The sequence below is a fragment of the Talpa occidentalis genome, unplaced genomic scaffold (genome assembly GCF_014898055.3).
Source record: "Talpa occidentalis isolate TD23 unplaced genomic scaffold, MPIMG_talOcc4v2.1 talOcc4.10, whole genome shotgun sequence".
Taxonomy (NCBI): Eukaryota; Metazoa; Chordata; class Mammalia; order Eulipotyphla; family Talpidae; genus Talpa; species Talpa occidentalis.
This window is the reverse complement of record NW_023600993.1, coordinates 58845697-58859247: the sequence shown is the minus strand read 5'-3', so window position 1 is coordinate 58859247 and position 13551 is coordinate 58845697. Positions and strand designations below refer to the sequence as shown.

At 36.7% G+C, this 13551-nt stretch overlaps 1 long non-coding RNA gene across 1 annotated transcript in view; it reads right to left on the bottom strand.

The window, feature by feature from the left end:
* Positions 1 to 702: 702 nt before the first annotated feature.
* Positions 703 to 13551, bottom strand: part of LOC119231602 (uncharacterized) — a 29472-nt gene continuing 16623 nt past the window's right edge. Inside the window, exon 4 of the long non-coding RNA XR_005121915.2 lies at positions 703 to 738. This is a non-coding gene — a long non-coding RNA (uncharacterized LOC119231602). The remainder of the gene's footprint in view (positions 739 to 13551) is intronic.

Sequence of the window (13551 nt, the reverse complement as noted above, 5' to 3'; positions counted from 1 at the left end):
CCTCCCCGGTGGCGCAGCGGTTGAGCGCTGGGTTGCGAAGCTGCCCGCAGCCTCTGCAGCGCCGGTTCGATCCCCGGCTGCTCCCGGCCACTGGAGGAGGGTCCCACATGGCGCGCAGACCTCTCCTGCCGCCCGCTGCTCCCCTCAGCAGTGTACTTCGGTCCTTCTGCCTGCTCTGCTCCCCACTCTGGCTCTGGTGAATTCTCTCGCCCTCCCGCGTTTCTGACTGTACCCAGTGCATGTATAAACAAAACGAACAAACAAATAAATAAATAAATAAAACATGCCTCTATAAAAAAAAAAAAAAAGAATTATAGTTGTATTATGTAATTACATAAATACATACAATATGATAAAGCATTTCACACCTATATATAATATAGAATTTAAAACACAGTTAAAAATTAATAAATTGTTAATCATCCTTACAACAGTCACATCTTCCATGGATAAAACATTTAATAATTTACACAAAGTTTCCACACATACCCAATTTTACATAAATGTTACTAGTCAGCTGGGAAGACCATACCCCTGACACTATGTAGACTCTTATAAAGGGGATTTCTAACTCACCCAAGGAGAGGATCCTCCATCCTTTGGTGGAAAGGAAACCTCACTCACCTGTAACTGGTTGATCATCTGGCCATTTCCACTGTTTTGAAAAATACTGGACATTTTCAGCAGTATTTCTGATGAACTCTTCAGTTTGTCCATGAAATGAAAGGTATAATCAGCCTGCAAAGTAAAGCATGCTTGAATATGTCTCTAGTTATGAGACTTAACTCTTCAGCACCACTCACTTGCAAGGTGGTTAGCATTGTAAGTGATTGACTATCAGAGGAAAGACCTGCCGTTTCCACCTCCTGGCTTATAAACTCCTCTTCAGAAAAAGTGACCCATTCCAATGACCTCATACCGGAAGTGAGTCTCTGAGATACTCATCCAGACTCTTTCTACAGATGCAACCCACCTGTCCCTTTTGTGTAGCTCATTGTCAAGAATATTCAATATCCCCAATATATAGTGAGTAGATAAAACAATGAATATATGCATTCCCTCCTCAAAAGTATGTTATCAACTAATATCTATATATTTGTTTAGTAATGCCCAACACTACTGATGCTAGAGTAAAGGTGGTTGTGATATTTGCAAAAGAATTTAATACCATCATAAAGATATTCATGGTCACAGACCCACAACAATTACACATACATATCTCTCTTAGGATAAGTCCTTTAAATATAAAGCTATATACATGAAGATATATATTGCAATATTAATTTTTTTTTTTATTGAAAGTAGTTTGAATGCCACAGAGTTAAGGTCAGGATGATTTGGGAGTCTAACCATTTCTTCTGTGGTCAGTAGGAGTGTCTCATATTGGCACAGGAAACACCAAGTTAGGAGTTACAAGAAACAGAAAAGAGACCACTCTTGAGACCATGCATGCTCCTCAGCAGAGGACAGAACAAGATGGGAGTTCTTCCTCAGAGCAAAGTGGAAGCATCACTGCCTCCTGCCCTCACTGACCCTGCGTCTCTCTCCACCCTATTTGGCCAACAGATATCTGACATCGAAAAGTAAAGCAAGTCTAAACTTCTCCCTCTTCATTTGTATGAACGAGAAAGATTTGTGCTGGCATAATTTCTGTGTTACCTGACTGTTGGGCAGATAACATTTAAGGATGAGCAAATGTGGGGAAATAGGAATGGTTGTTAAAGATACCTCTAGTCAAAAGATGAGACCAGTCTGAATCAGAATATCTGAAATTTATTTAATGAAGAAAGGAGAAAACGTAAAAAATATCTGCTTTGTATTTTCAGGAAAAGTTAGGAAAGCAGAGCAAGTGGTACAAAGGAAGGAAGGATCTGACATAAGGAGATGCTACCTGCAGACAAGGCTTCTGGATTCCAAAGAGCAATGGGACAAAGAGGGGCGTGGTTTTAAATGATAATGGAATAAATTACTGTGGAAACAGATCTGTGATGACCTCTCAGCACACTGAGGGGGACCCCTCAGCACACTGAGGAGGACCATGAGGTCAAGGGGAAAAAAAGAAAAGTTCTAGGATAGATGCAAGAGCTCTAACCCCAGTAAGATTCATATCCTAGATGACAGAAAGGCCAAATAAGGAGTCAGTAGTCAGAAAAGGAAGAAAATAAATCACTGCTGACAAATATCCCTAAGCCTGAAAACTTAAAGATCATTTCCTATAATAGTGAAAATTATTAGCGACATTAGTGACTAGTGTCTCTTCTTCAAATGTCAATAATGATTCTTCAAAGAAGACTTATGAAAATTATCATATTTAAATTATAATAAAAATGGTAATAGAAAAAGTATAATTAAAATTATAAACACCATTTGCTTGTTATTATGATGGTGAATGTTAATGAAATAATAATCTATAATATTGCAGATACAATTGGGGCCTTCCTGGTGGCACAAGGGGTTAAGCACAGCACTGTGAAGCTGTCTGCAGCCTCTGCAGCACAACTTCGATCCCAGCAGGCTAGGGAGCTACCCACATGCACAGCGGAGCTCTCCTGTCTTGCCCGCTGCTCCCCTCAGCAGTGTACTTCAGTCTATCTGCCTGTTCTGTTCCTGGTTCTGTATCTGGTGAATCTTCTCACCTCCCACACCTCTGGCCTGTACCCCAGTTCTTGTATGCATAAATAAATAAATCTTTAAAAAAATATTGTAGACTCAATCAGAGACGAAGGGTATGGGAGAGAAGAGAAAGGGAAAGCACACAAAGGTTCTGTCTCATACGAAAAAACTGACTCTCAGCATCAGTTGGAAAGAGAACAACATGACATCTGGAAAACATAAGGGAAGAAACAAAGCAGGCAAATAGACATAGAAAACAAATTCCTGCAGCAGAGAGGAAAAATTAACCACAAAAACAAGTATAAATTTCAAAACTGTAAGAGATGTTGACAAAAGGAACACTAAAGTTACCAGCTATGACAATGAATTTGAATAGCTTAAAACATCCTAATTCAAAGGCTAAGATTTTCAGACCCATAGAGTTGAGTTAATCAGTAAATATGTATTGAGGATATATGAATTAGGTATAGGTGAAGATGCTAAAAACATAGCTATGAACAAAATAAAATGCTTTAGTTAATTAGGATGATGTTGTAGTGCAGAGACAGTTATCAAAGCCAACTGTATTTTTAAGTTAAATCAGAAATAAAAATATTTAAAAATCAAACAAAAAAGAAAAACTGGAAATGTTAATAGCAAAGAAAATCAAATTCATGGCAACAAATAAAAATGGAACAGATTGGTTTAAGAAAAATTCACAGCTTGCAATGATTAATATTTATGCACCCAATAATATATCATTAAAAGAGATGAAGTAAACAACTAGAAATAAGAAAAAAAATAGTGATCATTGAGAAGTAAGAGAAAGGAAAACACCACACTGAGCCTTTGCTCAGACAGTAAGTATCAGACAGTAAGTACTTGAAAAAGTAAGTAAAAAAGTAAGTACTTTCAATCAGACAGTAAGTACTTGAAAAAGTAAGTCATGAACAAGACCCCATTGTTTGGGGCTTAAAACAAGACTAATTGCAATAAAGTAAAAATCAAAATCAACAAGCAACTAGAGACTAGAGACACACTACAGTGGGGGTTGAGGGGAGGAGAAGAGGGATTTGGGTCAGAAAAATGGGGTGGGAATTGTATGGGGAATATAACCAAAATGAAAAAGCATGTATTATGCAAAAATGGAAAATGATGTAAAAATTATGCAAAAATGGAAAATGATGTAAGAATTATATAAAATAAAATAATTCATAAAAATAAATAAAAATAAAAATAAAACCTGGTTCTTTTGCTTATTTGCTGCATGATCATAGCCAAGTTACTTAAACACTCAATTTCAGGCTCAAAGAAAAATGAGGGACAGATTAATTGTAAGTATTAAAGTAAATTAATACTCTGATACCTTGGCATCAGGTCTGGCAAGTGGAAAATGCTCACTAAATGCTTCCTCTTACAGACATGACAAGATTGGATGGTTTATTAATGCCACTAATTTGGGAGATATACAAAACATCTTAAATCTAAAAATAGAAAACACATTCTAAATAGATTATGAGTGAATTAAAATATCTTCATTTGTATTTATCAGTCACATGTGTGATAAATTAAGATATTCAAATATAAAATAAGTGTTAAAATTAAGTGTTAAAGTATATTATATACACATAAATACATAAATTATATAAATAATAAAAATATTACTTATATGTAAATAAAATATATTTAAAATAATTAGGCATAGATGCTCATTTTTAAAATGCTCAAAAGTTTATTAAAAATAGTAGTATGCCAAAGTACAAATGCATTGCCAATAAAATCTTAATATACAAGTAATTTAGATGCGTATTATGAAAACAGAAATTCTTAGCAAAAGTCTGTCTGAACAGTTAAAATTAACAAATGAAAACTTTCAAATATCATAAAAAATTTCAAATAGAGGACATTGCTTATGAAATGATAATATAGTAAGTTATAATGAAGACATTGTACATAAAATAATATATATCCAGACTTCAGTCTCAAATGTTTATTATTAAGTTACAAGGTAAACTTAATTAATTACACATTTGCTGAATATATGAATAAAATTATAATACAGCAGATGTAAGGAAAGCAGGAAGAAAAATAAATGAATAAATAAATAAATAAATAAATGGAGGGGAAGAAAATAAATACATGAAATATTTCCCTAAATAAATAGCGAAATATACAAATTTCTACAAAGTAAAATTTTAATTATTTAATATATTAAAATGTCATGATGTATCTAAATTAAAATTTGATGTTAATTTACATATTCAAATAAATTAAAACATCAATAACTAATTAATAAATTAAATAATTTAATAACACTAGAAAACAGGCTACCAAATGTGAAAAATCCATGTAACATACACAGAGGAATGCTTTTAAGCAAAGGAATGCCATCTCTGTGATATTAGAGTTTTGACCGTCAGTGAAACATATGTTTTCAAAAATTTTACAAATTATCTATAATCTATATGAACCCTCACACAGGGATGTTATCAGTGTCCAAAGAAGAAGGTCAGCAGCACTGACAACTGGCAATGTGCCTCCCGGACACCCCGGGGGTGACTGCCAGTGCATTTTCATGAAAAGAGCCAGAACTTATTAAAGAAGTGATCGATCAGGTCAGAGGTGGTAAACAGACAAGTCCTTGGAGCAACTCATCCTGCCAAACAGCAGGGCAGCTGTCAAAAATAACTAGAGTTACATCAAAAGAGGGCTTCTCCAAACAAGATATGGCAAGCTCATTTCTCCCTCTTTTTCCCTGCTAAGTACCACAAGATACCCTGAAGGCCACACAAGGCCACTGAGGAGAACTCTCAGAGGTGAAGGAAGAAAGCAAAATAGTTGGACATTATTACTAAAAGAACACAAATCCAACAGAGAAGGTGATCCAGACCCTGCAGTCCCCAACTAGCAATTTAGCAAAGCAAGATAGCAGAGGTAGTTGCATCCCTCACTGGATAGACCAGGACTCCTGCCACCAACAAGTGAGATCAATTTGTCACCAGCTGACAAAAAGCAGCCAGGGGAAATTACTTTCCTCCTCTAGGGAGGATGGGGGAATGCAGAGAACCAGCACAGGGGTTCTTGCCACACAGGTGCCAAGCACAGACACTGAGCAACTAGGAGACCATGGCCAGGGGATTCCTGCTCTTTCCCTATAATGAGTCACCTAGCCTGGCCATACACCCTGACCCCAAAGCAAGGCCTGACCTCCACGTCTCCTCCTTCTCTGATGGCCAAGACTCCTGTCTCCATGTGAAGGTGCCTGGAAGGTAGGCCTGGAGAAACTCCTCCACTACTCTGGCCTATCAGATACCAGCAGGACCCTCAGGCACCAAATAAACCAGGCACACCAAAAGACAACCATAAAAGCTGTGACCAAATAAAAGGATCATTAGCAACCAAGTCATGCATGTTGACTGTATGCACAGTAAACATTTTTAGAGAGGAACATACTATAAAAATAAAAGTCCCCACAATACAACTGAAATCACCCACTACAAAAAACCAGAGAAATAAGATAAACATTTAATCGTGCCAATGTTTAGCTAAATCAAATTTGTAATGCTTTGGAAAGTGTTTGGTTAAATCATCACAAAAATGCTTCAACAAGCAATTATGAATTTTCTTGAAACAAATTAAATAGAAAAAATCTCAACAAAGAAAATAAATTATTAAACAGATAGATTATACAGAAACTTAGATAGAAAAACACAATAACTTTTTCTTTTTTTTTTCTTTTTGCTGTGGAAGGTGATAGACATGTTAACCTGACTAGGGCAATCATTTTGCAAAAAATATGTAATGTCAGATCAACTCACTATATGCTTTAAGTAGATTCAGTTGTGTGTGTTTATTATTTCACAATAAAGCTGAAAAAATATAAATATAAAAAATAGAATAAGTACAAGATTTGATCAAATGAAATCTAAGATGGAAATCAATTTGTAAAATAGATAATATACAGCTATTCCGATGAACTACTCCATTTACATCAGCATGGTTCTCTTTACATGTCAGGTACACATACATGTATATAAAATGCACACTCTTCCACACTGACAGAGAGAGGGAGAGGAAAAAGAGAGAGAATCTGAATTTTTCCAAAGAAGAAGAAAGACTACCAAAAAAAATAGATCTTGGGCCTCCCCAGTGGTTCAGCGGTTAAGCGCTGGGCTGCAAAGCTGCCCACAGCCTCTGCAGCACCTGTTCCATCCCCGCCCACTGGGCGAGGGTCCTACTGGCACGCAGACCTCTCCTTTCGCCTGCTGCTCCCCACAGCAGTGTATTTCTTCGACAGTCTGCCTGTTCTGTTCTGGGTCTGGTGAATTCTCTCACCCCCCCCGCGCTTCTAACTGTACCCAGTACTTTCATAAATAAATAAATAAATAAATCTTTTAAAATAAATTAAAAAAAAAGATCGTTTTTATGTCACTTTTGTTCTCTATGCAACTATCCACAAGCAAAAGTTCCAGACTTTATACAAAGAAAGTTTGTTTCATGTTATGGGCCATTATTTATTTTTGTAATTATGTGTGAAAGCAGTAATAATATAGACACGGTTTCCTTTAGATCATAAGAAGCCACTTGTTTTTGTGAGCTATCTCACAATGATTAGTACCAGCAAATATAAAATTAGGAATGATAACGAAGCTAAATAATTACTAGCATTAACTAATCCACTTACAAAAAAAAAAAGTTTGGTTTAGTTATCTTCTAAACTCTTTAATAATTGGTTAGCTCATCCAATGCTCAGTTATACTATACTGTAATTATTATTATCCTCATATTGTAGAAGGGAGAAGGAAAGCAAATACAAGGTATGTAACTTTCCCATGCTTTTGGGTATTTTATTTTGTGAAATTGTTTGCTGTGTAAGTGTTCAGTATTTGTCTTTGACATTCTGACTTGCTTTACTACACATAATTCCCTTGAATTCCTTTCATTTTGCCATAAATGGCAACATTTTGTCTTTCCTTATGATTAAGTAGTATTCCACTATGTGGATATACCACAATTTCCTTTTTTTTTTTAAAGATTTATTTATTTATGCAAGAACCTGGGTACAGGCCAGATGCACAGGAGGATGAGAGGATTCACCAGAGACATAGCAGGGAACAGAACAGGCAGACTGACGAAATACACTGCCGAGGGGAGCAGCGGGCGAGACAGAGAGATTTGCCATGCCATGTTGGATTCTCACCAACCAGTCGGGATCAAATCCATGCTGCAGAGGCTGCGGACAGCTTCACAGTGTGGCGATCAACCGCCTGCACCACAAGGGAGGCCCTATACCACAATTTCTTAATCCAGTCCTCTAGCCAATGGGCACTTAGGTTGATTTTAGTTCTAGTTCATGTAAATAATGCTACAAAAAAATAGATCATATAATTTTGAGTCTTGATGGTTCCCATGTTCTTTGCATGAATGCCTATGAGGAATCCTTATTGCTGGGTCATATGGTATTTTCACTTTTAGTTTTTTAAGATAAATTCAGATCATTTTCAAAAATTGCAGCACCAGTTTACATTCCCACAATGGCAAATATTTTAAAACTTGCTGGATGGTCTCAAGTAGAAGAGATGAGTGAATTTGAAAACTATGATGTCTAACATGTATAGCGTCATATCCAGAGCCATATATAACAAGAGCAATGTATGGAGATACACTTGAAAGTGCTATGAATGAGCTGTGTTTTAGGACGGGATCCTAAAAAAAAAGATATTCATGTAATCCACAGAAAGTCAAGAAAGAGAAACAATGGGTTTCATAACCAAAAATTGGGAATATGTGTGAGTGATTAATCAAATTGGGGTCCATATGTACCATGGAATGTTTCTTAGTAATAAAAGTAAAAGAAGGGCCTCCCTAGTGGTGCAAGGGGTTAAGCACCACACTATGAAACAATCCGCAGCCTCCAGAGCACCCGGCCGGCCAGGGAAAAACCCACATGGCAAATCAGACCTCTCCTCTCTTGCCCGCTGCTTCCCTCAGCAGTGTATTTCGGTCAGTCTGTCTGTTCTGTTCCCCACTCTGTCTCTGGTGATTCCTCTCACCCCTTGCATCTCTGGCTTGTACCCCAGTTCTTGTATGGAAAAATAAATCTTTAAAAAACAAAAGTGAAAGAATTAGTGATATAGTCACAATATATATATAGATCTCAAGGAAATTATTAAATGAAAATATATAATATCAAAAAGTGACATATTGTACCATTCAACTTATATAACAATCCTGAAATGACAACAAAGAGATGCACAGAACAGATCAGCAGTGGCCAGGGCTCAGCAGTGGGGCAGGAAGGCATAGGAACAGGAGGAAACCCTGGGTTGGCTGTAAAAGGATTACAGAGACCTGTGCTGAGGGACTGTTCTTTGTCCTATGTCAATGCACAACCCTGTATGGTGATGAAAACACACAGAACTAAGCACACATGCAAATACAAGTGGGGAAATGAGTAAGGTCAGTGAAATACAGGGAGGTCAGAATCCTGGCAGTGACATTGTACTGAATTTTGTGAGAAGTTATCCTTGGAGGACACCGGGTAAAGGGCACACCGAATTCTGCGATTTCTCACAAATGCAGGTGAATCTACAATAGTCCCAAAATTAAAAATCAATTTTTTAAAAGATAGAGAAGGCAAATCAAAGAGGTGCCCACTGACAACAGGACAATTTGAACATCTCAAAGAATAAACAATGCAATGAACTAAAATACATGAAATAGATTTAAATCCATGAGTTCATAACAATCTATTTTTTTAAAGGGCACCTTCAGAAGATTATAGCAAGATGCCAATGCTCAGTGCTCAGAGCTCCACCCCAAAGTACACCATGATTCTCAGAAATCCCATGATTAAAGTCCTGTCTTCACTTTTATCCCATTGAAAGACATCACTTGGGTTTTAGTTTCACCTGTATCCTATCCACTAACTGCTGAATTTAGAAACGTGCCCTAAACCTTTGTTACTTGCAGTTATTTTTATTTTAAAATAAGATAAAGAGACAAATGTGACAGAGTCATAATATGATATATTAGCTATGGACCTTTTTTTTTTTTTTCTGCTACATTCATTATTTCCTTATATATATCATCCTCTTCCCTCCCCTGCATTCAGAACTTTCACTACAGTTTCTAAGGTGAATGAGGCTGAAGAATTTGAAGATTTGGAAAGTGTTGATATTTGTAATAAAGAAAATAATGATTTTTTTTTCTCTTTTAGCCAAAATCAAGATGTACTAACACCGGGGAGAGAACACAACTTCCCACAAGTCATTTCACACTGAGGGGGTCCTATCTCTCCATCTGCACAGGATGGAGGAATAGAGGAAGGTCATTCTGTGATTCCAGAAACAAAGGGGGCCAGTATCTGAGCTTTCCAAAACAGAGGGCATAGCTGGCAGTGCATCTAAGCAGAAGGATGTGCCAGCATCCTTAGGTTATAAGGTTCACACCTATGTTCTGTGTCTTCTCAGGGTGATACCCAAATAAATCCAGTATAACTAAGGCAAGACTTCCTAGGTAGGATTCCACCATACATGCATCTTTTGCTGCTGTGCCAAATTCCAAGTGTTCAAAAAAGTTTAAGAAACAATCTTCATCTTTTATATTCTGTTTTTAGGAACCCAATTCCAACCCAGAAGAAACATTTCTAGCTTCTTGAAATTCCCATTTATAAGAACAGGATCACATTTCTGTCATCTGATTTTCTTTACTCAGACCCACATATTTCCGCAACTCAAAAAAAATAAATTTTAGTGATCGGTCAATATCTGTCTCATTAGTAAACCGACTACTTCTCATTTTATGAATGTGCCAAAATTTATTTAGTGACTGTAAACTTTTTGCCCAACCCTTGTGATTACAAACTGTGATGAAGTAACTATCTTTGTTTTTAACTGTGAATACATGTTTTATAGCATTGGCAGGCATTTCTAACACAGCCTCATAGATTTTATACCAATACAGTTTGACCAGCAATGTCTAGAGCATGTCTTTCCTAAAACCCTCATCAAGCAGGATATATTTTCAATTATTTGGCCTATGTCACTCCCATTTTATGTATTTAAATTTCCCTTACTAAATTTAAGCAATTTTTCACATGTTTAAGAACTGTTTTGTTCCCCCACCCCTTTGTGAACTATATGCATATATTTTTTGTTTATTTTCCAATGGATTACTTTAGTGATTAATTCATTAAAAGTTTGACAACCAGCCTCATTCCCAAGAGGACAGGGAGTTCAGGGTGGATCCAGGGTGGGAAAGCCTGGTGTGCTGGGCCTATAGCTGTGTCCCTCTCCACACAACACCTCTCTGCGTGGGCAGTGCTTCTCAGAGTCAAAACAGTGTTGACACCTCCTTTATGTGCTCTCTTTCAATGCAGGTTGAATGACCTAAAGGGACCAAGATAAGTTTTGAATCAAAGGACATGTGTTTATGTCTCAACTTGGCTGAGGATTGACCAGAGGCCTTGAACAAATTGTCTAAGCTCTCTATGCCTTATTTATAAAGTGGACATAGTGGTAATACTGGTCTCCTTTAGTGGTTGAACATGCTTGTGTCCTTTTCTTTGCCCTCTATCTTGTGTTGATAGGCTAAATAACCTGTGGCATTGGATTTTACAGAAAGAATGATGTAAGCATGAAACATTCAAATCTATGAAACATCATTGCCTGTCTTTAGGGGATGGCTGTTGTCTCATTTCACAGGAAGAGTATATTTATAGACCTATTGATATTGCTTTCTTAGGGAATTGCTGTTTTACAGGGGATTATATCAAACAAGTCTATTCACAAATGTAATTACTTCTCTGGGTAACTTTGCAGGATTTCTTTTTTTTTTAATGAATTTTATTTTTATATTCCCCATACAATTGCAACCCCCTTATTTTGACACCAATCCCTCCACTCCCTGCCCCCCATCCCCCATAGAGTGTCTCTGGTTCATAGTTTTTGTTGAATTTGATTTTCACTTTCTTATAGTTATTCGTTTTCCTGGTCCCTTATTTAAGTTTTCTAGATTACTGCTATGAGTGAGACCATCTGGTATTTTTCTTTTTCTAACTGGCTTATTTCACTGAGCATGATCCCTTCCAGCGCCATCCATGTTGCTGCAAATTGCATGCGTTTATCTTTTTTGAATGCTGAGTAATATTCCATGGTGTATATGTACCACATCTTCTCAATCCACTCATCTATTCTTGGGCATTTGGGTTGTTTCCAAAGCTTAGCTATTGTAAACAGTGCTGTTACAAACATAGAGGTGCAGGTGCTCATTGGAATTGAAGTTTCTGTGTCCTTTGGGTAAATACCTAGGAGTGGAATTGTTGGATCATATGGAAGCTCTATGTTTAGTAGGTCTAGAAATCTCCACACAGCTCTCCATGGTGGTTGAACCAGTTTGCGCTCCCACCAACAGTGCAGGAGAGTTCCTTTTTCTCCACATTCTCGCCAATATTTGTTGTTGCTAGTTTTTTTTAATATGTGCCATTCTCACTGGTGTAAGATGGTATCTCATGGTAGTTTTGATTTGTATTTCCCTGATTACAAGTTATGTTGAACATTTTTATATATGCCTGTTGGCCATTTGCATTTCCTCTTCAGAGAATTTTCTTTTTAGCACCTCTGCACATTTTTTGACAGGATTATTTTCTTCGTTGTTGTTGAGTCTCATCAGCTCTTTGAAGATTTTTGTGATCAGTCCTTTATCATTAGTGTTGTGTGCAAAAATGTTCTCCCAGTTGGTGGGATTTCTCTTTGTTTTTGTGATTGTCTCTTAAATTTGATGTAGTCCCAGCTGTTTATCTTTGCCTTCACTATCACTGCTTTGGGTGATGTGTCTGTAAAGATGTCTTTGATGTGCATATCACGTAGTGTTTCGCCTATATTTCCTTCTATGTATTTTATGGTTTCAGGTCTTACGCGTAGCGATCCAGTTTTCCCAGCACCATTTATTGAACAAACTTTCTTTGCTCCAATGCATAGTCTTTGCTCCATTGTCAAAGATTAGTTGACCATAAATCTGTGGGTTTATTTCTGGATTTTCTATTTGATTCCATTGGTCTGTGTGTCTTTTCTTGTTCCAATACCATGCAGTTTTGATGATTATGGCTTTGTAGTAAAGTTTGAAGTCTGGGAGTGTGATGCCTCCATTCCCTTCTTTTTTTTTTAGGAGAACTTTGGCTATTCAGGGTTTTTTGTGATTCCATATGAATTTCATCAATAATTGTTCTATTTCTTTGAAGAATGACATTGAAATTTTGATTGGAATAGCATTGATTCTGTATACTGCATTTGGTAGGATGGCCATTTTAATAATGTTTATTCTTCCAATCCATGAGCAGGGGATGTCTTTCCATTTCTTTGTGTCTTCTTCTATTTCTTTTAACAGTGTTTTATAGTTTTCTTTGTATAGGTCCTTTACCTCTTTTGTTAGATTTATTCACAAGTATTTGATTTTTTTTGTTTGTTTAGATAAAAAAAGGGATTTTTTTTTTTTTATTTCTTCTTCAGTTTATTGTTTGTATATAGGAAGGCTACTGACTTTTGCGTGTTGATTTTGTATCCTGCCACTTTACTGAACTGATTGATTAGTTGAACTAGTTTTTCTGTGGAGTTTTTGGGGTTCCCTGTGTATATTATCATATCATCTGCAAATAGTGATAGTTTGACTTCTTCTTTTCCTATTTGGATTCCTTGTATGTCTTTCTCTTATCTTATTGCTCTGGCTAGGACTTCCAGTATTATATTGAAAAGCAGTGGTGAGAGTAGACAGTTGTCTTGTTCCAGATCTTAATGGAAATGCTTTCAGCTTTTTACCATTGAGAATGATACTGGCTGTTGGCTTGTCATATATGGCCTTTATGATGTTGAGGTATGTTCCTTGTATCCCAAGAATTTCAAGGGCTTTTATCATGAATGGGTGTTGCACTTTGTCGAAAGCGTTCTCAGCATCTATTGATAT